General features: G+C 41.3%; 1 long non-coding RNA gene across 1 annotated transcript; it reads left to right on the top strand.

The window, feature by feature from the left end:
• Positions 1-17022: 17022 nt before the first annotated feature.
• On the top strand, positions 17023-19901 carry LOC309532498. The gene is made up of 3 exons (XR_014219884.1): positions 17023-17134; positions 18173-18433; positions 19563-19901. It is a non-coding gene; the product is annotated as an uncharacterized lncRNA (long non-coding RNA).
• Positions 19902-25487: the final 5586 nt, after the last annotated feature.

The following is a 25487-nucleotide window of genomic DNA, read 5'->3' as shown; positions in this document are numbered from 1 at the left end:
CCAGTTGAACAAATCCCAAATATTCCAGCAGCATTATTCAGAGTGGCGCTTTAGCGTAAAAGACTAGCATTTCCTGGACCAAGGTTTTGCACCATTGCCAGAGTACTTGTCAAGCTTCATACATTGTCAAAATACAAATTAATTAGGACTTATCATTTAGTTCCACTAATTTCTCTTGAACTGTGGGAATCGAGGGGAGGCTGAAGATAACATAGATTCAGGAAAGGGTGGATTTCAAAACATCCTCTAACCTCTTGTTTTGTGCCTTTAGTAGCAAAAAATATTTTAGTAAAGCTTTGCAATATATCTATGAGTTTTGGAAAGCTGGAAGCAGAAACAGAGTATAATCATACCACAAAGAAAAAATTAGCCTTGAAACAAGACAAACTGACTTTTATATTTATGTAGAAAACAAGGCATTGTTGCCTGTTGATCCCAGGGCTCAGGCATGTCTTTTTTCAACCTAATAATCTCAAGATAAACAAAGAAGTTCCTTCAAGCTATGCATCTGTCACCTTGCCAAGAATTAACCAAGTTTCCCAACTAAGCCAGAGGCATTTTGTGTGTGTGTATAAGAAGACACTAAGCTCTTTGCAAGAAAGCAATTTACATTAGATACCTTGTCCAGATTGAGCACGTACATGTGTTTAACGTTACCCTGAACAATGTCTGTCCCTAGTGAAAGCACTATCTTTTTCTGCTGGCCTTTGAAATAATAGATTAAAAAGAGGAAAGGCAAGTGCTTTGCTGCCACCTTGCGTTCATGGAGAACACTGTTCTTTGCAATAAGTTTGCAAAACAGATGAGTTTCTTCTCTGTTACTTCAAACTCTTCTTTTGACTTTCTGAAATTATTTCAAGTAAGTTTAGATCCATATGGTGGAAAGGAGGTTGCTGTTTCGATATTCTCTGGACTCTTCAACCTAAATATAGGACATTTTTGTCACAAAAAAGGGTGGATCTACACTACAGCCATGAGTACTGAAAATTGCTGAATTGCCATGTATCATATTAGTTTATATTCTACTGGTTGCATCCAACTAAATCAGAGTAGGTCCACTAAAGTAAATTGATCTCACTGGGTCTACTCTTAACTATGATTTAGATTTAAGGGGGGGGGGCTGGTGCAATTTCCAAAATGGGGCCCCCTACTCCCAGAAAATAACACATGAAATAAGGCAACACAAAATACCTATTGTGGTATCTAAACACTAACACATTAATTATGATGTACGCTCTTGTGGGCTACCAACCAACCAATTGTGAGCCTGTAGAGCTTCATAACTGTCAGCAAAACACACACAGTGAGGATACTCAAAGAACAACTGTGTTCTGATCAGCTGTTCTTTGTTTCAAACCATGACAGGAAATTGTTTGATGCCATATGTATCCCTGCATAGTTTCTTTTTCTTTTAATGATATCTCTGTTGTCTATTGATCTGATATAAGGGAAAGACCAGTAGCTCAGTGGTAGAACATATGTTCTGCATGCAGAAGTTCCCAAGTCCAATCCCTGGGAAGTTCTGCTTGTTGTCTGAAACCCTGGAGAGCTGCTTCCAGTCAGTAATGGCAATGCTGAACTAGGTTGACCCATGGTTTGACTCCATATAAGGCAGCTCCCTGTATTCCTATGCTTAGAACATACAAATAAAGTGTCAAGGCATGGACAGTGGCCTGGATTGTGCCTGTAACTGGGAACTAGGAGTCAGGACTAAAGAGCAATCCAGAACAGAATGGAAACCCCAAGGCAGGCCTGGTAGAACGAGCCAGGTATAGGGACCAAAGACAAAGCACAACCTGAGGAGGCAGAACTAAACAAGTCAGGACTGAAGACCAAGACCAGAAACACAAAACACACTAGATCTCAGTAGGACTGGGCCAGTTTGCCAGTGGTTTAAAACCTGGAGGGGAGAAGGGGCTGTGCCTGCAAGTCCTGACCCCAACATGAGGGGTTGTCTTACATTACGTGCAAATGTCTGAATACAATGGTACCTCGGGTTACAGATGCTTCAGGTTACAGACTCCTCTAACCCAGAAATAGTACATTGGGTAAGAACTTTGCTTCAGGGTGAGAACAGAGATCGCACAGTGGTGGCAGGGCGGCAGCGGGAGGCCCCATTAGCTAAAGTGGTACCTCAGGTTAAGAACTGTTTCAGGTTAAGAACGGACCTCCAGAATGAATTACGTTCTTAACCCGAGGTACCACTGTATAGCTTTGGTTGAATACATGTAGAAACTTCCCCATAATCATGAACTGTGATCACACAGGGTTCTGGACGGCTGGGATTTTTGAGTGCATTCACCACATCTAGAAGCCCTCTTCAGACTGAACATGTCTGACGAGGACTCTGCACGCTTGGCATAAAATGGTTTTCCTGTGGCTTAGTTAGCTTTATATGGGTGATGGACGGGATTGTGAGATGTTTGAAACTGCTGTTTAACATGGCTGCATTGCAGTGAAACAGGATGTTGTCGTGCAATGTTTTATGTTCTGTGTCAGCTGGGTTTTTCTCTGAAAAGCAGTCCAGAGATGCTGAAAAGGAATTAATGGATGCAATATGAGCCCCTGATATTGTATAAGAGCAAGCATAAATTTGGCTTGGCAAGATCAGCCCCCTTTTATCCTCCCAGCCAACTGGAGGGCTCAGCTAGCAAGAGATGTACTGGGAGATTTCCCTGGTACATTAACAAAAAGTGGCAAACTTGCCATGGCCTCTTCTGATGATGATAAGTAACTAAGTTTCCAGTATGGCTCTTGGGTGTGAAACTTCCCTGCCCTAGGCTGATGGTAATCGTTATTTTCGATAGTGACAAGCTCCTCAAGCCCCTATCCAGGCTTGCCTTTGAAACATTAACATTTTATGAAATAGCTGCCTTGTTCCTGTGCTGTATCAACATAATGGTGCTTAAAATGATTCATACACAAGTCAACTTGGTGGGGGTTTAATAGACCGCTGAGCTGAAAGCTGCTAGAAGCCATTGGGATCCTGCAGCGTACAAGATCAGAATTTTGGAAAGCAACAACAACAAAGGGCTTTTTTATGAATCTGTGGCATTGGATTGTTCTGTGCAAATATGGGGCATCTGTTATTTTCTACAGGACTGTGGCGCAACAAGGCAGCCTGTAATTAAAAGACATACCTTAAAGGCACAATTGGAAATCCTGCTATTAAGGCATCATAAATTATGTGTCTTGGATAGGCTTGCCTTTAAAAACCTTTATAGCAGACATGGAAAACAATGCAATGAAGGCACCTGCCTAATCCTAACAGCCAGGGAGCTGCAGAACATTGGTGTTGCTACACTGAAGGATTGGCCAGGAAATGATGTTATGTGGCAGTTGCAAAAGGTACATTGCCTATACGCTACATCTGCACTTATGACTGTATACTGTGACTTTAACTACCCTGAGCTCAATTTATAAAGACAGTAAATAAATAAACAAATATGCACCATGGTTACATTTTGAATACTAAAGACGATCAAAAGCAGCTGCTCCAAAAGTTTAAGACCACCACCCTTCAATTTATTGCCTAATGACAGGGGAAAGAACAACATGCTTAGCATCCATCACTACCTGAATTGGCTTCAATAGATTCCATGCCTTGTGCATCACCTAAGATTAATCTTCAGGTTTGCTAATATAAAGATATCTCCATTTTTCTTTGCTTCTGTTCTCTGCTGGGCTCTGGTTAATGCTAGTGGCAAAGCCAAACTGCTGCTGGCTTTTACATCTCGAGAGGGAAAACAGCTGTCGCTCCTTCATCCCAGCATGCCTTGCTGCAACAGAGATCTTTTTGCAATAAGCATGGTCTGACCCAGTGTTTCCCAAACTTTCCTCTACAGACCACTTGAAAATTGCTGAGATTCTTGGCAGACACTCAACATTAGTGCCTGTTGTAGCAAGATGCTGTACAATTTTCAATTGTATTTTAAGGGACATGCTATGGACCCTCTGAATGAAGGGGTTCATGGACCACAGTTGCATGATATTCTGCCTCCATTGTTGGAGGCAGTTTGCCTGAATGCCAGCCGCTGGGAATCACAGGTGGGAAGAGTAACCCTGGTCCTGCTTGCAGGCTTCCAATTATCCTATAGGCACCTGGCTGACCACTCTGGGAGAAGAGTGATGGATTAGATGGGCTATTGGCCTAATCCCGATGAGCTATTCTTATGTATTCTTGTAGTGTGTGCTGTTTTGGCTGCTCCAGAAAGGCAGGGAAAGGTGCACAACAGGAGAACTAAAACTGCCATCATCACTGTCAGGGAATGTAAAGTATTTGGAAGGGGTTTAGTCAGGAGGGGGGTGGGAGTCAACTGGATTGGGGAATGAGGGAGGAATAATCAGGGCATGTGGATTTGCCAATATCTTGATCCACTTGGTCCTTTTTATTTCGCAGGTCTGGGCTTCATCTTTAAAGGCCATCATTTCCTAGTTTTCTCTGATCCTCATTGAGGGCAGGAGATCTTCAATGTGCTGAAGAAAATAGTCCCCCCATCATCACCAACCTTGTTAAATAACTACAAGGAATCTAAATTGTAGTCCAGCCCAGCAGCTGGCTAGAGAAGCAGCTTTGGCAACCCAGCTCACTGTCTCATTCACTACAGGGGTGTCAAAATCTCTGGAACGAACTCTTTAAATTTTACATATGCCGCTTATTCTAAATACTTAATTATTATGAAGCATCAAGGATAATTATGAAAGTGAATCAAACTAGTGCAGTCAAGAAACATTAATTATAAGGTTTGCAAATAATTTCATACAAGCGTGAATTTTTTGAATTGGATATAGTTTACATTGGAGTTATGAAATATAATCAAATAATAATCATTATGTTAAGAATCTTTGAAATGCTATCAACTTTCCTGCATATAATTTTACTACTTCTCTTCCAATTTACGTATGTGCACACATGAACAAATACTCCTTTAAGAATCATGTGTACAGTATTTAGGATTGGGATGGAGGAGGCCAGGCCCAAATTAACACACAATGATTTTTTATAGTGCAGGAACAACTTTTGATTTCCACATAAGCACAACTGTTTTAGATTGTTTCTGTGTTCCAGTATTTTTTTTAAGTTCCTATTTTTCATGTATTTATCTTCTTGTTGCTTAATTGATTATTTCCTTTGGTAGATCAATTTAGTTAACAAAACAATTTCCCAGGACTTCTGTATCCACTCTCTTAATGTATGGGGTCTTTCTTCTTTCCATAATTGTGTGATACATATCTTAGCTCTCAGCAGTAAGCTGGAAACAAGCTGCAAGTCTATGTCTCTTACTTTTGTTTTTAGTAAACAAAAAAGTAAATATTTTGGATTTCTTATATGGTCCATTCTTTGTATTGTGTTAAGGACTTTGCCCCAGAAATTTCTTATTTTGATGCACCTCTAGAAAATGTGATATAATCTGCTTTTAATTTCCTGCATTTCCTACAAAATAGATTCAGCTGATATATCATATTTAATTTATGAGGAGTGAAACACCTTTCATATATAGATTTGGAGGGGGGGCGGGAATCTTTCAGATTAGCACTTATAAGTGTTCTCAGAGCTGATTTGAATAACCAGGACTGTGATATAGACAGATTGTAATTTGACAGATCACAATGATATTCTGCAATTTATGAAAGATACAGTGCAGTCAGAATTGCACAGTCCTGCTATCTGTTATGCAACAAATCAGTAAATTCTAATCCATTTATGGCCCTAGATTAAATTCCCTAGGATGAATTATTACACAGCTCTGCTCAGTGCTTGGCAAATCACTAGAGGGCACTATTGCTTTCTTTTTCACCAGTTTAAAGTTTGCTGTTTTTAACCCAGAGGTACAAGAGTTTTAATTTATGTACAAGTTAGAAACAGACAGTACTGAAGTCAGTGTGGGGAAAGGCATTCCGGTATAACAGAGACCTACAGCATTAGATATTCTCTATTGCAGCTGCAGACACATGTAAGAAATAAATTGAGGCTGTAACCCTATAAAATTTAAAGGTAAAGATAAAGGACCCCTGACAGTTAAGTCCAGTCGCGAATGACTCTGGGGTTGCGGCGCTCACCTCGCTTTACTGGCCAAGGGAACCAATTATTTTTTTTAAAAAAAATAATTTTTATTAACAGGCCAATCATATCACATTATTTCAAATCACATTAATTCCAAATTATACAGCCAAATTTTTCAATTTTGTTGGGGGTACCCATACATCAAGCTCCGGACGAGAATCTAAACATCACTTCTATTACTGCTTTAATTAGACAGTTCTATCCAGTTCTATCCAGATAGCCTCTTTTTTACTTTCTTCATCTTCTTGTTGTTGTCATATATTCATTTCTTTGCGATCTCTGATAATCTTCACAGGCAGGTTAAGAACAAACATCGTCTGCGTGGGTTTTACGCACTCCACAAGTCATATCTCATAGGGACAGCCGCCATTCCACTCCTCCTTCGAAAATTTATCTTCGGTCTGCCCTTTAGTTTTCCCAGGCTTGTAAAATATCTCCTAGAGTGCTCTTCCAGGTTAAAGATCAAATTCCAAACATCGTTCACTTTCAAATAGTCCTGGTTCTCCTCCCCCCGTCTTTCTTAAACAAGCCTGTCTTGCGAGACGCCATTTTAAAACTGCGCCATAAAATTTTTCCATTCTCCGATCTTTACCAATCCTCTCTTCATTCATCATTAATTCATCCCACACAGTTTTTAGATTCCTGCTTGTGTAGTAAAATACGGCGGTTCTTTTTTCTTTGGGGTGGAGAGTTATTTATGCTCATATAAGACAAAGAAAGAAAAGTTTTTTTCCTCCACCCCACCTTCTTAGCTCCAAACATACCCATCTCTTAATGGCGCTTCATCTCTTGATTTATTTGTCTTCGCCCGCCGCTCCGATCCCAGAGATCCATTAATCAGCAGTCTTATCTCCCGACCTTTGCTTGACGTATGTGCTTTAACATCTTCCAATTATATATTTCGAATTATATTTTCATGTTAAAGCAAACCAGCACACGCAGATTGGAGACGGCGTCCGGGAAGAGCCGACCACACTGAGGGCTGAGCCAAGTGACCGGCGCACCCCCTTCTCTCAAATCTGGGGGTGCATTGTGGCCACCGCTGGCAAGGCAGTCCCCCCCATATCCTGGGGGGGGGAGAGACTGCATACTTCCCATAGCAGCCTCTTAATTACCTCATGTGGGTCAGAGAGATGTTATTGTTGGCCATCTTCCAATGCGCCACCTGGTGGCCCCAAGGGAGCCGATGTTTGTCCGCAGACAATTTTTCTGGGTCATGCGGCCAGCATGACTAATCTGCTTCTGGCACACAGAAACACTGTTTACCTTCCCGCCGGAGCGGTAAAACACAGCTAAAATCCACAAAATTGTTTTAACAGTTTCATAAAACAATCATCAATAAAGCACAGGTAAAACTAGTAATACTTTTAAAAACAAATATTGACAACTAAATTACACTGAACCTGGGACTTTTTGCATGCATAACATATGCACTAACTCCAGAGCTATAGCCTTTCCCCTTAAGAGCTATGCTCCTTCTCTGGATGGCATCTCATTGGCCAACTGTGCTCTAAGGTAACCTTCCTCAACCTGGTGCTCTCTAGATCTTGCTGAGCCACAACTCCCATAATCTCTGGCCATTGGGCAGGCTCAGTAGGGCTGATGGGAGTTGGAGTCCAAAACATTTGTAGGCTACTAAGTTGGGAAAGGATGTGCAAAAGCCGGTTTTCCACAGTGGCAAGATGAGTAGCTGGTCCTTCCACGAATATTGAAGGACTGTCTCTTAGCCTTCAAAACATTTCAGCTCATTGGAAACTGATTTTTCTCCTTTGTGTATAGTACAAAATTCAGTTAGCCGTTAGTTACACATTACAGGCATATAGGATATTGATGAAATCTTGTATGCTAGATTCTGGGAGATCTCAGCTTGTTCCTTGTTACTGAAGTAGCAGTTGCCATGGTAAATGCTAAGCACATGCTACTAATGGCACCACAAAGCTCTTTTACACAGAACACTTTTATATTGTACGTAAAATCCAAGTTCTTCCTGTAGTAAGGAAATTATTACAATTTTCTCAGATTCATGGGAGCAGCTGCTCTGCTCTTCATTTTTAAAATACCTATTTGCTATGCATTTGCAGTGCTTCTTTTTTTTTAAAAAAAGAAAAGGTGCACAAGTTACATTTCAGTAAATTACACTTTCATGGCATGTGCCAAAGATGTTTTAAAAGAAGGGAAATGACTTCTGTTTATATTGAGTATTGACTTTAATTCAACCATGCTTTTGAACATTTTGACCCATTTTTAATTAAAAGGTGGGGGGGAATCATTAAAAGGCTAAAAACATGGAGAATCACTCCTGTTGTTATTTGTCAAAGCAAAGCTCAATGATAGAGCCAACACATTTGAGAGTAGTAGCCTTGTCACCCGGGGAAATTCAACGGTCAATCTGCTGGCTTCCCACATTCTAAGGAAAAAGCTATTCTTAGATAGAAGTTCTCAATCTCTGACAACACCTAAAATGTAGAGTACAAATGCAACAAATAAGTTTTTGTAAACACAAGCGTTACACAGATATGCTCAGCAGTGTGACCTAATTTGCTTCAGCTCTATGTTTGGGGTGCTCTGATTGGCTGCAGCTCTACATTGCAATTGTGACAAACTTAGGTTTGCTTATTTAAGTGGAGGTGAGGAGGGGAAATGCCTCAGTTTTTCACTGATATCTTGGCTCACAGCAGACTTTGTATGAAAGGATGAATCTATTGGGCACTTTCCGTTTGCTCCTATTCTGAGCCACCAAGAATACGCGGAGCCCAACGTTTTGCCTGCAATTTGCTAGTTGAGTGGAAACTTCAAAATGGCTTCCATGCCCAGCAGCTGAATTTAATTATTTAATTAGATTTGGTTTGTTAAAAGTGTTTATAATCTATCATTCACCCAAAGGTCCCAGGGTGTGCAAATTACTGTATATCTTATCCATACTGTCACTTGGGACTTCAATCTGCAGATTTCCCTAGATTTTGTTGCAATTCCCTGTGCAGATGCTTTGACAGTGGAGAGCAAGGGGAAATCCTTTTCAATGCAGAGAAAATAGAATGAAAAATTGCTTGAGGCTCATGAGGAGCTGTGATATTTTACTCATGTGGAGAGGAGGGAGAAAGGGAGCATGCTGTAGGCTGTAGAATATTCCCAAACTGAGATCTGGTTTTCAAGTTTCTCTGATTAGGACCACCGGGATACCAAACAACTTTTCCAGTATTCTCAGAGATTCATATATAGCCTAAAGTAATTTTATAATGGCCATCAGGCTAAAAAAAAAAAAAAAATGTTGTCAGGGTTTGATTATTGACACTTGACAGTTGGTATCCGATTCTATTTGATAGGAACTAATATTTAATATTGGATCTTTTACTTGATATTTGGAAGTCAGTATGGCCACAATTCAGGCTTTTGAGAAGTGGCTAGAAGGGCTCTGTTCAGGGATCTTCAGCAACAGAAAAGCAGCGCTCACGACATTATGCTGATGATGTTGAGAAGTGACTGTAGCACTCCCAGAAAGGATGAGCTCTTCATGTCTATTTAATTTCCTGCTAAAATTAAATCATATGCAACTTCCAAGGCTATGTTTATGTGCATAGATCAAACCAGATTAAGTGCTTGGTGTTACAAAACTGCTCAATTCATCCAATTACAGAGGTTTCTGGGTACTATGTTGATGGCACGGTACTAAACTGGAATGTAAGCAATGCCCCAGGGACATATTATTTATACAAAAAGACCTAACCTCTTTGGCCAATGTTAACCAACATCCTGATATAGAAAGAGAATATTCCTTGGAAAACTCTTTATTCAATTAAGCTAAATTTAATTTGAAGAGGGAATTAACTCCACTGAGACTTCAATGGATGCACTCTGTATTTCAGTAGATGAGTGAGACCAAAAAGTCACTTTCTCCTTACATTTCAGGATCCATGGATGGGGAGGGGGGTGGAGAGATAATTAACAATATTTCACATGGTTTTATTATGTATTAGATGCATTTTATAAATAAATAGGCCTCTCCTCTCTTCAACATGACAGCTACTTTTGAAAAACTATAGATACAGGCCTGTTACAAGTGTGTACCTGTAATGATAACGGGTCTGATGTTTTATTTTTTATTACTGAGAAAAAGAAGATTATGTGAGCTATTATTATTTATTACATTTGTTAGTTTCAAATCTTCCATTCTTGGGAAAGATGATCAAGCAGTGGTTGCTGAACAACTCCAGGCACGTCTGGAAGAAGCGGACCATTTGGATCCCTTCCAGTCGGGATTCAGGCCTCATCATGGGACTGAAACTGCCTTGGTCACACTGGTTGATGATCTCTGGCGGGTTAGGGTTAGGGTTAGGGTTAGGGTTTTCGGACAAAGGTGAGAGCTGTTTCCTAGTTCTGCTGGATCTCTCAGCAGCTTTTGACACCATCGACCATAACATTCTTCTGGACTGCCTAGAGGGGCTGGGAGCTGGGGGAACTGTCATACAGTGGTTCCGCTCCTTCCTCCTGGGCCGTGTTCAGAAAGTGGTGGGGGGGATGAGTGTTCAGACCCCTGGGCTCTCACTTGTGGGGTGCCTCAGGGTTCCGTCCTCTCCCCCATGCTTTTAAACATCTACATGCAGGCGCTGGGAGAGATCATCATGGGGTTTGGGCTGGGTGTTCATCAGTATGCGGATGACACCCAGCTCTACCTCTCTTTCAAATCAGAACCAGTGAAGGCGGGGAAGGTCCTGTGTGAGTGTCTGGAGGCGGTTGGAGGATGGATGGCGGCTAACAGATTGAGGTTGAATCCTGTTGTGTAAATGTAAGAGCCATATCTGTCCCACTTTTGCCTATGGCCCCAGCCACTACTAGCATATGTCCCTTGCAAGGTTGCTCAAGAGGCTGGAAAAAGTTTCTACCTCTGCCCTACAGGAACTACAACTAAATCCAGGTAGGATCTTCTTGCTCAGAGGAGGGTCCCATTGTTGGCCCTAATTTCTATATTGGGAATCAAGATGGGGCCAGTGGAGACTCATAAACCTCCTCATATACCACCAAGGAAAGTGCCACACTTGTAGGGATTCCAGATTTTAGGGGGCAAATGCATTCTGGCTGGTTCCACCTCTCACCCCCAAATAAACCCCACAATCCTGAGAAAGGAGATGAAAGGGTGTTCAAGCAGAGTCTTAGACCACAAGGAACAAGACTTTTGGGACAGGGGGCAATAGCCAAACACATTTTCTTGATCAGGGCCCAGCTGATGTTCCAGGAAGGAGTTGAGTGGCAGGGTTAGTTGGGGGGCCAGAACTAAGGCAGGTGGTGCATAGACAATCCTGGTGTACCATCTTATCTGTCTCAGCTCCATGTGGCTCTATAGTTGGACAGCTTCCTGCTCTCTTAGCAACCTTTTCTGACCTATTGGAAAGCTCCTTGTTCTTGCTAGTTAGAGGATAATTTAATCCACCCACCTGTGTTGGCAAATGCAGGACAGGAATAAATGTATTTTAGTCACATTCCACAGTCTGGTAGTTTGCTAGTGAGTGATATTCAAAAGTAACTTTATATACTGTTACACAGTATGCAAGCTTAGATACTTTCTACATTGTTTTTAAATGTCTGAGATACTATGTACTTTATCGTCAAGGGTTTGAAACAAAAGAAAAATCAGTTCTACCAAGATTAAGAAGATAAATGCTATTGCAGAAAGAAATGGGGATATTTGCTCCTCACTTTCTGCATGCAAGAGAGTAACACACCTATTACAAGAACAAAAAAGAGAGAGTTCTTTTTGAAGACTTAGGCTGTGCATGACACACACAACTTTGAGTTATTAATCCCACTGAGAAATTCCACTTGCCATATTCCACACATATGTACCACCTCCTTCAGGGGCTCTGCTCACAAGATTAATGACCCTATGGACCCTTTCCTTTCATGTACTGATTCTGACAGGAGGCTCCATGCAAACACCTGAAGGCACAGGTGGTTCTATATAGGTGAACAGGCACCCAATCAGTGGCATACAGTCATACCTCGGGTTAAATATGCTTCAGGTTGGGCATTTTCAGGTTATGCTCCACGGCAACCTGGAAGTAATGGAACACGTTACTTCTGGGTTTCACTGCTTGCGCATGCGCAGACGCTCAAAATGACACGCATGCATGGAAGTGGCGAATTGCGACCTGCGCATGTGCAGACGCGGGTTGCATTCGCATCCAGAGGTACCACTGTTTTTGCCATTCATGCAATAGAGAACTATGTACACATATGATTCTATGAGTGGGGGCTGCTGCGATCTCTCCCCACTTTTTTCATCACACGAGTGGGACACCAGAAGAGGAACTGTAGTCTTCTCTTCAGGACCAAATCCCATAAATCTGATTCTTCCTGTTTGCAACATAAGCCAATTGCACGGGGCACTGGTTGGCTGACCCCTGTGATGTGACATGTTCACCCCCTGCCTCCAAGCAGTTTCTCTAACTATTAAAAAGGTAGTTATGACTACAAACCAAAACCAACAAATCTGAGCAAACATTCAAATGCAGGAAGATGGAGAGGCCACCTGAAGCTCAGATGGAAAGACATCTGTATTAGTGCTGAGTTTGTTAAGCAGTTCACCTGCTAGAAGGGCTATAAAGTCATTGAAAATGTGGCCTGGAGCTTTTGGAGAAAGAAGAGTGAACGTTGATTTTAAAATGTATCAGGATATAACCTAATTGCCAGATGAGTTGTCAGTACTGAAGCTAAGAATACCACAAGAGGGCAGGCTAATGCAAGAATATGTAATTTACACACACAGATTTCATGCAAAGCAAAGTATGTATATAGAGAATGAGTAAAATAAGAAACATAGGAAGCTGCCTTCCACCAAGTCAGAACATTGATCCATCAAGCTCAGTATTTTCTACACTCCTGCAGCTCTCCAGGATTTCAGATCAGGGTTACCCACAGCCCTACCTGACCAGCAAGAAAATCCTTCTTCTATTAACATGCACTTTACATAGGACTGCCCTTGAAAAACATTTAAAAACAGCAGCTCCCCCAGCAGCAAACAGGCTTTTAATAGGAACCCCAAATTCTGAGTACATACCTCTGGTGATGAATGATATTTGATGTCTTCATGTTGGTTTCTGAGTGCAATTCAATCCCTGACACTGATCTTTGAAGCATTAAACAACCTTAGCTGCATGTGGTCTCCTTGTCCAATGTAAACCTAACCATAATGCTGATTTCTTTAGGAGAGGCTCTGCTCCAAGAGATGCCACTATCTGAAGAAAGGTTGGCAGCATCAGGAACAGTCTTTTCTGTGGTGGCCCCCAGATTTTGATTTCCCAGCAGAATTCATTTGGTTCCTTACCTTCCTGTTGCTACAGGTGAAAACAATTCAACTTGCTTAAGCTTTTGAAAGGGCAGAGGAGAGTTTATTTCCCCTCCCTCTTTTAGTTGTGATATTTACCCCTGATCTCAGCTTCAGACCTAAACTGCAACGTACTAGATCTGAGTCTTAAAAGAAAAAGGCAAAATATGGGTTCATGAAGTTAAAGTTGTAAGCTAGAAGAAGCATGTGGCTAATTGTAGAAGATGTTTACAGCTCACATGACATTAAAGTTAAGGTCTTTACTTGCTATTTCCATATTCTTTGGAGCATGAATGGTCACGTCCTTTTGCTCTTCTCTAAAGAGATTTTGAATTTTAGAATAATACTAATGCGAACATGCTTGATCTTTTCTACAATTAATTCAGAGTGGAAGAGGTGCAATGAGTATACAGCTCCTGCAGCCAATAGATTAGTAGTTGGAAACTCCCCCCCCCCTTGAAGGCCACATTCAGGCAGCAGGTGGGATCACAGCTGTGTGTGGGAAACTACTAAGCAAAGATCACAAAACCCCTACCACTGGAGATGGTACTTGGAAGCATCTCAGCAATTTCTCCATACTTGAGGACTTCCACATTCCCAGGTTAGAATGACTGATATCCCTTTTTGCTTGTTTAAACTTTGGGCACATGTGGCCTGGTTTCATCTATGGAGCAATTTTTATTTTATTTTATTTGTTTTATTTTAAATGAAACTTGTTTGGGGCATGGTATGCTTTGCTTGTTCCTACTTACACTGAATGATATCACCTACACTGAATATAGGAGTGCAGTAGGGAAATAGACAGGATAGTTAAAAATTCTCCTGGACCCTAGGAATAAACGAATGGTAAGCACACTTCCAAAGCTAGAATTTAAAGCAAAAACACAGCACTTTTCTTAGGACTTAAGGAAACTATTTTGTTGAAGTGCAGAGACTGGAGATCAAATCTGGGGCAGTGATAGCTGCTGCAAGCTAGGTATCCAGTTTTGACACTCTGCAGCCACACTTTAATTGCCTGCCATAAGTTGCTGTCACCTGCTGCCATGTCGATTACCAGGGAGCAAAAAACATGTGCGTGACAGCACAATGTGCCATTCTGTTGCCTCGTTCCTCTTTCCCACCTCCATTCTCACCTACCTAAGACCAAGATAATTACGTGCAGAACAGTTTTGGTTTGCTGTGGAAAGTTCGGGTGATACAGATGGCAATGTTTTTAAAAAATGATTCCATTCAGTCCCATGAAAGATATTTCTTTTGCACTCATCCTTTGGTGAATTCGTTTAATGGTTCAAGTAATTTCCTCTCAGTGAGGATAAGCTGTCAGACTCAAGAGTATCCCTAACACAAGTTTGGTGCTAATGAAAAGATTATTTGATCATCCAGGCAAGATGGTTGTTTTATAGATTCTCAAAAGGGAGCCACGGTGGACTGTCCTCATGCTGCACATACCCCCCCCCAAAAAAAACAGGCATACAAAAACTGCCTTAGAATGGAATAGTAGTTGTGATGTCCTAGTCAAGCACTTTTGTACTTGAATAATGTATCCCTTGAATCAAGCAGGCCTCCCTACCTTAGGGAACCTTTCTAGCTTTCGCTTTATAATACACCACGCTCATCATGAGGTGGAATGGGAACGTCCAAGAATGTTTGGAGGAATCTGCCTGAGGGAAGAGGTTGCGTTAAACAATCTTCAGGGACATTCCTGGCCTGCGAACCGTTCCATAGCATTGACAGGATAATTTGAGAGGAAGCGAAAGATCTTCAAGGAGCTGACCAAAATCGCAAGGAAATATCAGCCCTGTGTATTTGGGATTTCAGAGTGCTATAGCCGACTACAGCATCTTTGTGACAAATTGGTTTTAATTTAGCATGAGATTTCATGGGCAACAGCCGACACAAGCAGTTTTGTCTTCAAAGCATCTAAGCAAGAAAGTTAACCTTGTTCTGTTTGCTTCCCCAAGGGACTGCACTACTGCTTTAAGGAGCTTCTTAACTAATGCCGCTGTGTTTAGAATTTGCCCAAGGAACAAAATTCATAATTTACTTATGGTCTGCAACTTACAGAAGTGGGAAAAACCATCACCTCTAAAAGAGATTGCCAAATCCTGATTTCTGCTTATGCACATTTTGTTCATGATACTTTTCTCCTAATTTTCTTCAAAGAGTCCAGAGATAAAACCTGCTCTTACTATTTTTTAGGTTTTTAGATTTCAAAGTACATTGCGTTATCTTGGAAAGATCCTTCACACTGACCTAAGGCTAATGAGCAAAACACATCCAGATAACAAACTGTCAGGCTTACAAAAACAGGCTTGCAAACAGTTGCAGAGCAGAGTGTTAATCAATAGCTCTCTATGGTTGAACTCAGAAATTGCTCAGTTAAAGAACCTGGAAAACTTTTGTTAAGCCACACTTTTTAAATGTATTTCCCAGTGCTTCCAGGTGGGTGTTTCTTGTGGGATAGGCACACCTCATGCATTATTTTTTTTTGTAGGCTTCACATGACATCAATTGCCATCAAAATGCCAGCCTGGATTTCCCCCATTTAATCTGGATTTACTCTTTCTGCAGATAATGCAACTCTAACACCACACCCCTCTAGCTGCTGTCGTTATGACATTTGAACAACCCATTTGCAATATGAAACCCCCACCTGGAAATGCCCTGGGACAGATAACATAGGTATAGTCATATTTTCAAATTTATTGAACATTTAACATTTCTGTTTTGGTTTTCGTGTATTTCATAAGGCTAGTCGCCTGGGGAAAAACGGGATAGGTGTGTGTGTGTGTGTGTGTGTGTGTGTGTGTGTGTGTATATATATATATATGCAGGTTTTGGTGTCTTCGGGTGTCTTCCCGTGTAAGAGTCGGGGTGTCTGTGCGACGTTTCGACGAGGTCTCACTCGTCATCTTCAGGCTGGTGCTTTCGGCTTCTTGTTACTGGTTCCAATTCGGCTTCTTGTTACTGGATGCTGCACCCCCCTGCAATCCCTACACAGATCTGGCTGGCACAAGGCACAAAACCATAGCTCGCCCCTATACACGAAGCCAAGCCAGAGCACAACTAAATACAGCACAGCCATCTTCTCAGAAAAACTCTTCACAAGCTCAAGAGGTCAAGACACGAAAGCTTTAGCAACTAATCTACACTTAATGACCCACCCAGTGATATTCTGAATATCACTCATGAAATCACCCAAGATATCCCTCAAGTAATTAAGGAACAAAAGAAAAAAAAAAAAAGGCACACTAATCTAGGAACTTCCTCTCTGCCCAGAACGTTGGAGGCTATACACCACACCCCTCAACAGTATTTATAGGAACTCAAACACCAGACTCTGCTCTGTTCCAGTAACAAGAAGCCGAAAGCACCAGCCTGAAGATGACGAGTGAGACCTCGTCGAAACGTCGCACAGACACCCCGACTCTTACACGGGAAAACACCCGAAGACACCAAAACCTGCATTCCTGTACCCGTGAAAATCTACGAAAGCATATATATATATATATATATATATATATATATATATATATATATATGTAACTAGCTGAGGGCAAGAGAGTTCTGGGCAGTCATAGCAACTGTTGCCAAGGGAATCAGAATGTTGGGAAAGTGACAATGGGGCAATTAGGCAGGGGAAGGGGGAAGAGAAGAGAAGAGCAGGAAGGGTGGGCTAGGAAGGAAGAAGAAAGTGTTGCTGTGAGTTTGTGAAGCACATTCAGTGAGGGGACCCTGCAGCCAAGTTCCAGGTGTGACTGTGGTAGATAGAGGCAGGGAGGAAAAATAATGACGAGAGAGAGAAGAGCTGTAAGGTGAATTGGGATTTGGCTAGCAGCAATGCCAAGGAGCAACATAACATTCACAGGAACAGCCAGGGAACTTCACAACATCCTAAGGAACTGGACTGGGGGAAATGACTGCAGTATTAGTTTATTGCACAAGACAGGATTTGGTATTGTAAGGGCATTTTGTGCTGGAGAAAAGTTATTCTGTTCCTCCTTTATAATAAAAGTCATTTTAACAGAAGTGGCTTTCGTCGGCTTCCAAACGCCTTTCTCCGAGTGTGAATTTGGAGCATGGTCTCCCACTCACCATCTCTTCCTGTCAGATTCTGACAATGAGATGAACGCTTGCTCTCTCGCACTCATTCACACATGATTGGATCAGGCTCCCCATTGATAGGAGAAATAAAATATATTGCAGAAAAGTCATGCCTTTACCTCAGTGATGGCCAAACTTGGCCCTCCAGCTGTTTTGGGACTACAACTCCCATCATCCCTAGCTAACAGGACCAGTGGTCAGGGATGATGGGAATTGTAGTCCCAAAACACCTAGTTTAAAAAGGTGTCTATTTTAGAGGTGTGGACTTTGAAAGACGCATCTTTTGCTGTTTTGACAATGTGCTGTACACAGGCTAGTGTACCAATATGGCAAGAGGCACAATAAAAACGAATTTATAAATATTTGGGGTTTGAAACTTGAAGTAACAATCACAGAATGAGTCAAGCATTATTTTGAGAGAGATCATATTTGCCAGATTGCTATTTCTAGTTCATCTGGTCTGCGTGTGAAAGCTATAAATTTCAGTGGAACATACATTTTATCAAAGAAGTCTACCTTTCAAACATATAAACGTATCATCATCTTGTAGGCATTAGCAAAGAAAAGGATGCTGGTGGAAGGGGAGCGAATTTCCAGCTGTCCAGCTGCAAATAATCTGAATTACACTTTCACCCTGAGCAAGGTGGAAAATGCAACCCCAAATAATCAGCTTTTTTCATTTGCAGACTTACAACACTTGTTCAGCTTGGAAACAACTTTGCAGAGAAATGATGTTTGGAAGGGACAAGCTTCTTCTCTATAGGATCTTTGATGGGTCAACTGACAGCACATTCTTTGCCATAATCTCCAAGGACCCTAAGAAACCTGTCTGGTTGCATGACAATATTCATGTGACTTGATTAACCAAGATCTATTGGATTCAATAAGTCTGCTCAAGAACATAGAACATATAATAACTTTCAGCATAAATGGTCAAGGTCACACCAGTAAGTCCTAAAACTGATCCCTTACACGCATGCCCTAGTGCAGTGCTTGGGAACCTGTTGTTGCCAGTCTAATTTAATGCAGTTCTCTGGGACACTGCAGGTTCACTATAGCTGCCCAGTTCACCTCCTTGGCATCATTTATTCTCCTGTTTTGTGAATGTGAGAGATAGGGGTAGAGAGGTGGAGAAGATGTTGTTGCTACAGAATAAGGCTGGGCGAAAAAAACTTGGCAGGAAACGAGGGTTGGGGAAGCCTGGGATGGGGAGGGGGTACAGTAGAAAGGGGGAAATGGAAATGGATGAAACAATGGAAGGAAAGCCAACTGCAAGCAGTCACTTGTAATCTGTGTTAATGGAGGAGGGAAAGGCAGTATGAGAATGCAAACTGGATGGAGGGAGGGAGGGGGAGCAAAGAAAGGAGGAGAGATATGGGGTGTCGGTGAGCAAGTTTGCTATGCAATCCTGCAAACTGCCCACCTTGGGCTCTCATCCTATACAAGTGGCATGTGGCCTTTGACAGATTACTTCTGAAGGAATAGGTGACCAGTAATATAAGACCTACCATGAGCAGCTACCTCTGACTCTCTGGGAAGTAACTGGGATCAAGCCTGGATCTTCCAGGATCAGATCCTGATAACTTAGTTTTCAAGTAGTGCACAAACTACAGTTTCTTAGTTCAGACCTCACAAGGTACTGCAACTTAACAAACCACAATATAGATGTCAACATCAAGCAGCTTGAATAGAAAATATTTTCATGAAGCACCTTGATTGAAGACACAGCATGGTTGGCCAAAACTTCTATTTATAAGTTACTGTTTTTCAGACTTCTGTTTTAAAGGTGAACTGTGGAATCATTTTACTCCCACGGGAACACAAAACCTCATAAAATGTTAATATAGCCTTGGGAGACTGGTGTTTCTAACAACAACAACAACAAAATCAGTTGGTTGCAGCCACACAAATGGCATCAGAGAGAGAAAGAGGTAAAATATAATGGGAAGTACAGTATGAAGATCTGAAAAAGCATATTCCGCAGAAACTGAGAAGCACACAATTATTATTTTTTGCTATTGATGTTCACCCTGCTGCAGCTGTCCTTTTGATTCCTGCTTTCTTCTTGTCTTCCAGGAATGTATCATGTGGTGGTGTGTTTACAGAATACTTTTGCCCTTTTGTATTGGTTCAGATAAGTGCTGCACAAACAATTCTTCATAGTTACGCCAGTATTAAAACATAATGCTAGAACTCTGACTTCTCAGAAAATTTTCCTGCAACTTTTGTTCATTAGTGAAATATTGCAACACCTTCCATTTTGAACAAAGAGTTATGGGGCACATTAAAGATCTTTTTATTATTATTGTGGCATAAGCCATAGGTAGTCAATGTGATGCCCTCCAGATATTTTTGGGACTCCCACCATCCCCAACACTGACCATAGTGACTGAGGCTGATGGGAATTATAGTCTACTGCTAACATAAGCTTTCATGGATGAGATTTCTTGGCACCGGATGGACTCAAGCCTACAAAATCTTGTATCATTTAAAATAGTTGGTCTTTAAGGTGCCAAAATATCCTTTATTGATTTTGTTGTAACTAGGGATGGACAAATATGTCAATTTTGGTTTCCCCAGTTTCACATTTTTCCAATCTTAAATTCTGTTTTAAGGGATGCAGTTCCCTTTCCCCCTGGGCAGGAATTTAGTTCTTAGGTGCAGCGAGTCAGACATGGAATCACTAGGATCTTATCAGTGCTGTTGGCACTTCTGTTTGCATTCAAATGAACACAAGAATTGGTTTTCCTGAGAAGATAGCTGCTAAGATGGCTGCGCTAACAAGCTTGCCCTTCATTACTGCTCAAAACAAATCTGAAGCCCTTGTTCCTCTCATGGTGCCCTAGTTGACCTGAGTGTGGCAATGAATTCTGTGACTTGCAGGCTGATGAAGATAGCTAAAGACATCCGTTTTCTGGGTTCTGGACCATGGTCTGGTCTAGGGCATCTAATATTGCCTGAAAATGAAACGAAGTGGCATTATGCCAGAAAAAGTGAACCCTACTCAATGTGAAGCTCTAGCCATGGTGGCATCTCAGGTGATGGGAAATCATGTTGCTGTTACAGTAGAGGCAGCTCTGGCCACCTTGAGTTGCATATCTTTAAGCCCATGATTAGTGTTACTCTTTTAGAGGCATATGCTGTTGCAGCCCTGCCTCAGCTTCACTTGTTATCCTTGATTTGTTTTGCATGTTGATTATTGATGTGGCTCCCCCTCGGATGAACAGTAGAAGCAGACCGATTTAGAGATCTCTGACTGTCCTGCCGGATGAATGCATCACAATTGGCAGCCTTCTTCGATGCTTTTCATTAAGTTCCTTCTTGCTGTGCTTTTCAAGGATAGGCCGTGCCAGCTTCCAGCAACACAGGCCCACCTAAGGCACATTATCATAAGGATGGTCTAGTAATCAAATCAGAATTTCCCCAAGTCAATTTACACAAATCAGAAGAAAAGAAGTATACAAAAACTTGCCAAGTTTTCTCAAATGAGCATGCCATATTTTTTGTTCCAAATTTCTATATGTAGCAATCAGTGGGTTTCAGTACACTTTGATTCCCTGCAATAAACAATATATTCAGTACTATTAACAGTTCCTGGAAGCAGAAAACTTGTTTTGGCCACGGTATCTCCTAAGTGAGCTATAGAAAATAGATCTCTTTCAAAAAGGCCTGTCAGATATTAAACCAGAAAAGAATATTAAACCAGAAAAAGGACAGAGGGAGGGAAAAAGAAAAAAAAAACATTTGACATCCTTTGGATTTTGATCCAAAGCTTTTGGCCTATGAAAAGATTTCTAGGATTTTGTCTAGACTAGGAGTTAGAGACACATTCTTAGAGATATGCAGTTCCAGATGCTAAGTAATATGTTCTAAAAGAACAATATATGAAATGTGATCTTTTACATTTTGTGTAAAACATACTAATGTTCTCTTTCCAAAAACAGTAGAGGCCAAAGCAGACATAACAGATAAGGCAGATCAAGGGGAGCATGATTGGTGAGGTGGGTGCAGAGCTTCTGGAATGCCGCAGGGGGGCGTCACAATTGTGACATCAAATGGTAGGTGAGAGCTGAGGCATGGGGTGCTGGTTTTGAGCATCACACAGGGCACCACTGAAATTTGAGACGTCAACGTCCACCACTGATGACAATGTGGAAATGTGTGAACATCTCACTTGTCTATTGAAAACAAGCTAGTTTTTCAAGATACATGTGTCATGGTATATGAGTATTTTTTTTAAAAAAACACACATTTTTTGATTTGATTTTTTTTAAGGATCACAAAAAACCTTCTGGCAGCCATATATAGCCCATGGGTCCCAAATTAGTCACCTCTGTTATAAATTATTGCTCTTTCTGAGAAACAGTTTCCTGAAAATCACATTTTAATTTTAGAATGGTTAAAGCTCCATAACACGCAGTATGTTTTCCAGACCCTGCTGACTAACTTTACATTGCTATAAAAAGTTTAGAGACAGATGAACTAGAAAAATCTAGATGAGCCTAGAAAATCATGGCCACACTACATGTTATGGTAGCTATATAGCTCTGTCTTTAATATTTCACCTCCCAAGAAAATCCTCTCCCCAAAGACTTTGCAATTTATCATTAAAAATGACAGTGTATTATTGCTTTTAGCTTTTCGTTCCTTTACGCATTCCTATGATGCCATTCTGCACTGTGATGCCAAAAGGGTTTTCGTGTAAATAAATAAAATAAAAACCTAAAAACACAACAATTCAAATAGGATACACACAGCTAATCAAAAAGCAGGACTATAAATCCCACTCCTTTAAAATAGGCCACAATATCTTTCAGAAGAAGGCCAAAATCCTGGGAGGAAACTAAAGTTTTTGTCTGGTACCCATAACCAAAGGATAAAAATGGTTCTGTGCATGCATCCCTGGTGAGAGCATTCTACAAGCTGTGCTAGGGAGCACCAATGAAAAGGCCTCTTCTCATCTGTCACCCTCCAAACCTCTCATGGAGTGGGTGGATGAAGAAGGGCCTCAGATGAAGAACACAGGATCCAGGCTGGTTCATGTGGAGAGAGGTGGTCCTTGAGGTACAGGGTTCCTGAGCAGCTTAAGGCTTTATAGGCCCAATTCAACTCTTTGACCTGAGCCTGGAGACTAATTGGTATCCAGTGCAGTCATGCCACAATTGGCGTTATAGGTTCTGATCATCTGACCCCGATCAACAATCTGACTGCCAAATTCTGCACCAGCTGCAGTTTCCAAACAGCCTTCAAATGCAGCCCAACATATGACCTATTAAAGGATAATTGTCTTCCACCAAATAACAGTAATGTTATTATCTAGAGTTCTAGACGTATTTATAATTTCAAGTCGTTTATTTAGTTGGGGTATTTTTTTTATCATCCACAAAACATCATCTTTTCTTTGCTAGGAAGAAGCTGCATTTTCCACTTTTGCTTCAGCGAAAGTGTCTGTTGCTGCTTATAGCGTATATGGTCGTTTTCCTCCTAGGGTTATACTTTGCATACTGCAACATCATGCTGAGAGGCTGACTGAAGATCCAGCCTCCAACTTTATCACCCCCAGATGATAGAAAATGGAACTAGAATTTTAAACAGTTGAGGCATTTTTTTTCCTCGGCTCTTTCTTGCACAAAAGATCACCCTTGTTCAATGCCTTATCCTCTCTCCTATTGTGCACTGCAGCCCCCTTTGCACACAGTTATCACAGTTACCCCCTTCACCCTCTCTCCTTTTTTCAACTCTCCCTTGCACTCAGATCACCCCCATTTCCATGCATCCTTCTCTCTCCTATTCTGCAGTCCCCTTTGCACACGGACCCCCCCCCATACTGATAAATGTTGCTGTATATTTAAGATGAATAGAGCCTGAAGAGCAACGTTGCCAGTTAGCTTAGAGAAGGTTAAGTTCAGCTTATGTGTATTGTACAGTGTTCCATATTGTTCCATATTGTAACCATGGAAAAATTGCAAATAAATAAATAAATAAATCCTAACCTCATGTTGAGAAATATCAATAAAACTGAACAAATTAACTCAAGTTTTATAAATAAATAAATAAATAAATAAATATCTTATTTCTATGCCAGCAACTTAATTTGGAAATAATTTGTATATACTGCATATATTGTTTACATTTTTAGTTTTGTGCTGTTGTTAGAAGCTGGCTAGTGATTCTGGTGTTTTATGTGTTTGTTTCTGCAAAATGGGTCATACTAAATCTTGCATTCTATACAGTATTTCTTTTTCTTTTTCTGAGAAACTAATTTCTTTGCCATTTGCTTATATCTACAGTTCCCTCACAGTGGGCTGCATCTGATTAAGCCATAGCCGGAGCAGATTCATTGAAATCAATGGACTTAATGGTCCACTCTTGATTATGACTTATGATGGTCTCATTTGCAATTCAAAATATACATATTCTGCTAGCTTGAACAATGAAGGCTCAAAAAACACAGTTAATCAACATATATCAAATAAATGAGCCTCAAAAGATAGTATTCTGGCATATTTTAATATATTTACCACATTTATATTTTGTTATAGTAGATATATCTGCATGGTCCAGAATTGCAGAATGAGCATTTTGTGGCAGTACCAGACAGCTAGGTTTTCTTTAGGACATCCCTCATTGGATAAATGTTGGAGGGTATGGTAGGACGTCCTGGGAAATTTTTGGAAGGTATGAAGGTATGAAGTTATGTGACCTCTGAGCCAAGCAGATAAGACAAGACACAACCTTTAGAAGACCTTTGAAGGCAGACCTGTATAGGGAAGTTTTTATATGATTAATGTCTTACTATGTTTTGTATATGTTGGAAGCCACCCAGAGTGGTTGGGGCAACCCATCAGATGGGTTGTTGTTGTTGTTGTTCATAGAAATGTTGGAGGGTATGCAAGTTTGCAGTTTTGTTTACATGGAGGGAATTCTCTATAGAGTTTACAGAGATCTCTCAGGGCTCAGTGAAGTACAAGGCGATGTACTCGGCTATTCTTGTTTGGGCCTCTCCTGCACCAAACACCCTGCTGTTCCCCTGCCCCCAGGTGCAGAGGTTGCACCTCAGAGAATTGCACATATGCTGCACACCAGGGGCTTGGAAAGAATCAGGCTGATGGATAGCTATAAGAGAGAGCTGTCAGAGGCCTGAGGAGAGCACATTGCGTTGCATACAATGATGTGCTCTCAAGATAATTCATGCATAGTCTTTCTTGAACTGCAAAGCGTTAGTCTGCGATGACATTCATCTGAAAACCCTTTTGACCAATTCAGATGGGCCTTACACAGTAAGTTTTGCTTCTTGGGTTCACACTTTGTGCAATGCATCATGCTTTGGAAGCTGCACAGTCAGGAAATGCTTTAAACTTTACTGCAGTTCTGAGTCTTTGTGGCACCATGTGAGAGAACCGGAGCTTGCAGCTGTGTTTTTGTTCCTCTTTTATCTCTTTCCAAATGGCGTTATGTCTCTTCCCAGCTGCTCAGTGAGGGACAGTTTGAGGAAAGATGACAGCCATTACTAAAGGCTCTGGCAACAGTTGAAAAGTGAATTGAGATAGATCTTCAGAGCCCAGCTACAAGCTTATATGATTCTCTTCCGGAAGGCTTTAGTTGCAGTGGCACTAACACTGGCATGAGACACTGACTGGAGAAGGGCTGTAGCTTAGTGGTTCCAACTAGCAGGTCCCAGGTTCAAGTATGAGAGATGCCTGTCTGAAACACTGAAAAGTCACTACCAACCAGTGTAGACCAGGCATAGGCAAACTCAGCCCTGCAGATGTTTTGGGACTACAACTCCCATCATCCCTAGCTAAGAGGACCAGTGGTCAGGGATGATGGGAGTTGTAGTCCCAAAAACATCTGGAGGGTGGAGTTTGCCTATGCCTGGTGTAGACAATACTGAGCTAGATGGACCAAGGATCTAACTTGGTAGAAAGCAGCTTCCTATGTTCCTATGACTTGCAGGTAGGGTAAACCTCTCTAGCTGCACCCTACTTGCCAGAAAGCCAC

This window comes from Podarcis vaucheri (assembly GCF_965113315.1).
Source record: "Podarcis vaucheri genome assembly, chromosome: 5".
NCBI classification, from domain to species: Eukaryota; Metazoa; Chordata; class Lepidosauria; order Squamata; family Lacertidae; genus Podarcis; species Podarcis vaucheri.
The sequence above is the reverse complement of the archived record's forward strand: the minus strand, read 5'-3'. Positions and strand labels throughout refer to the sequence as shown.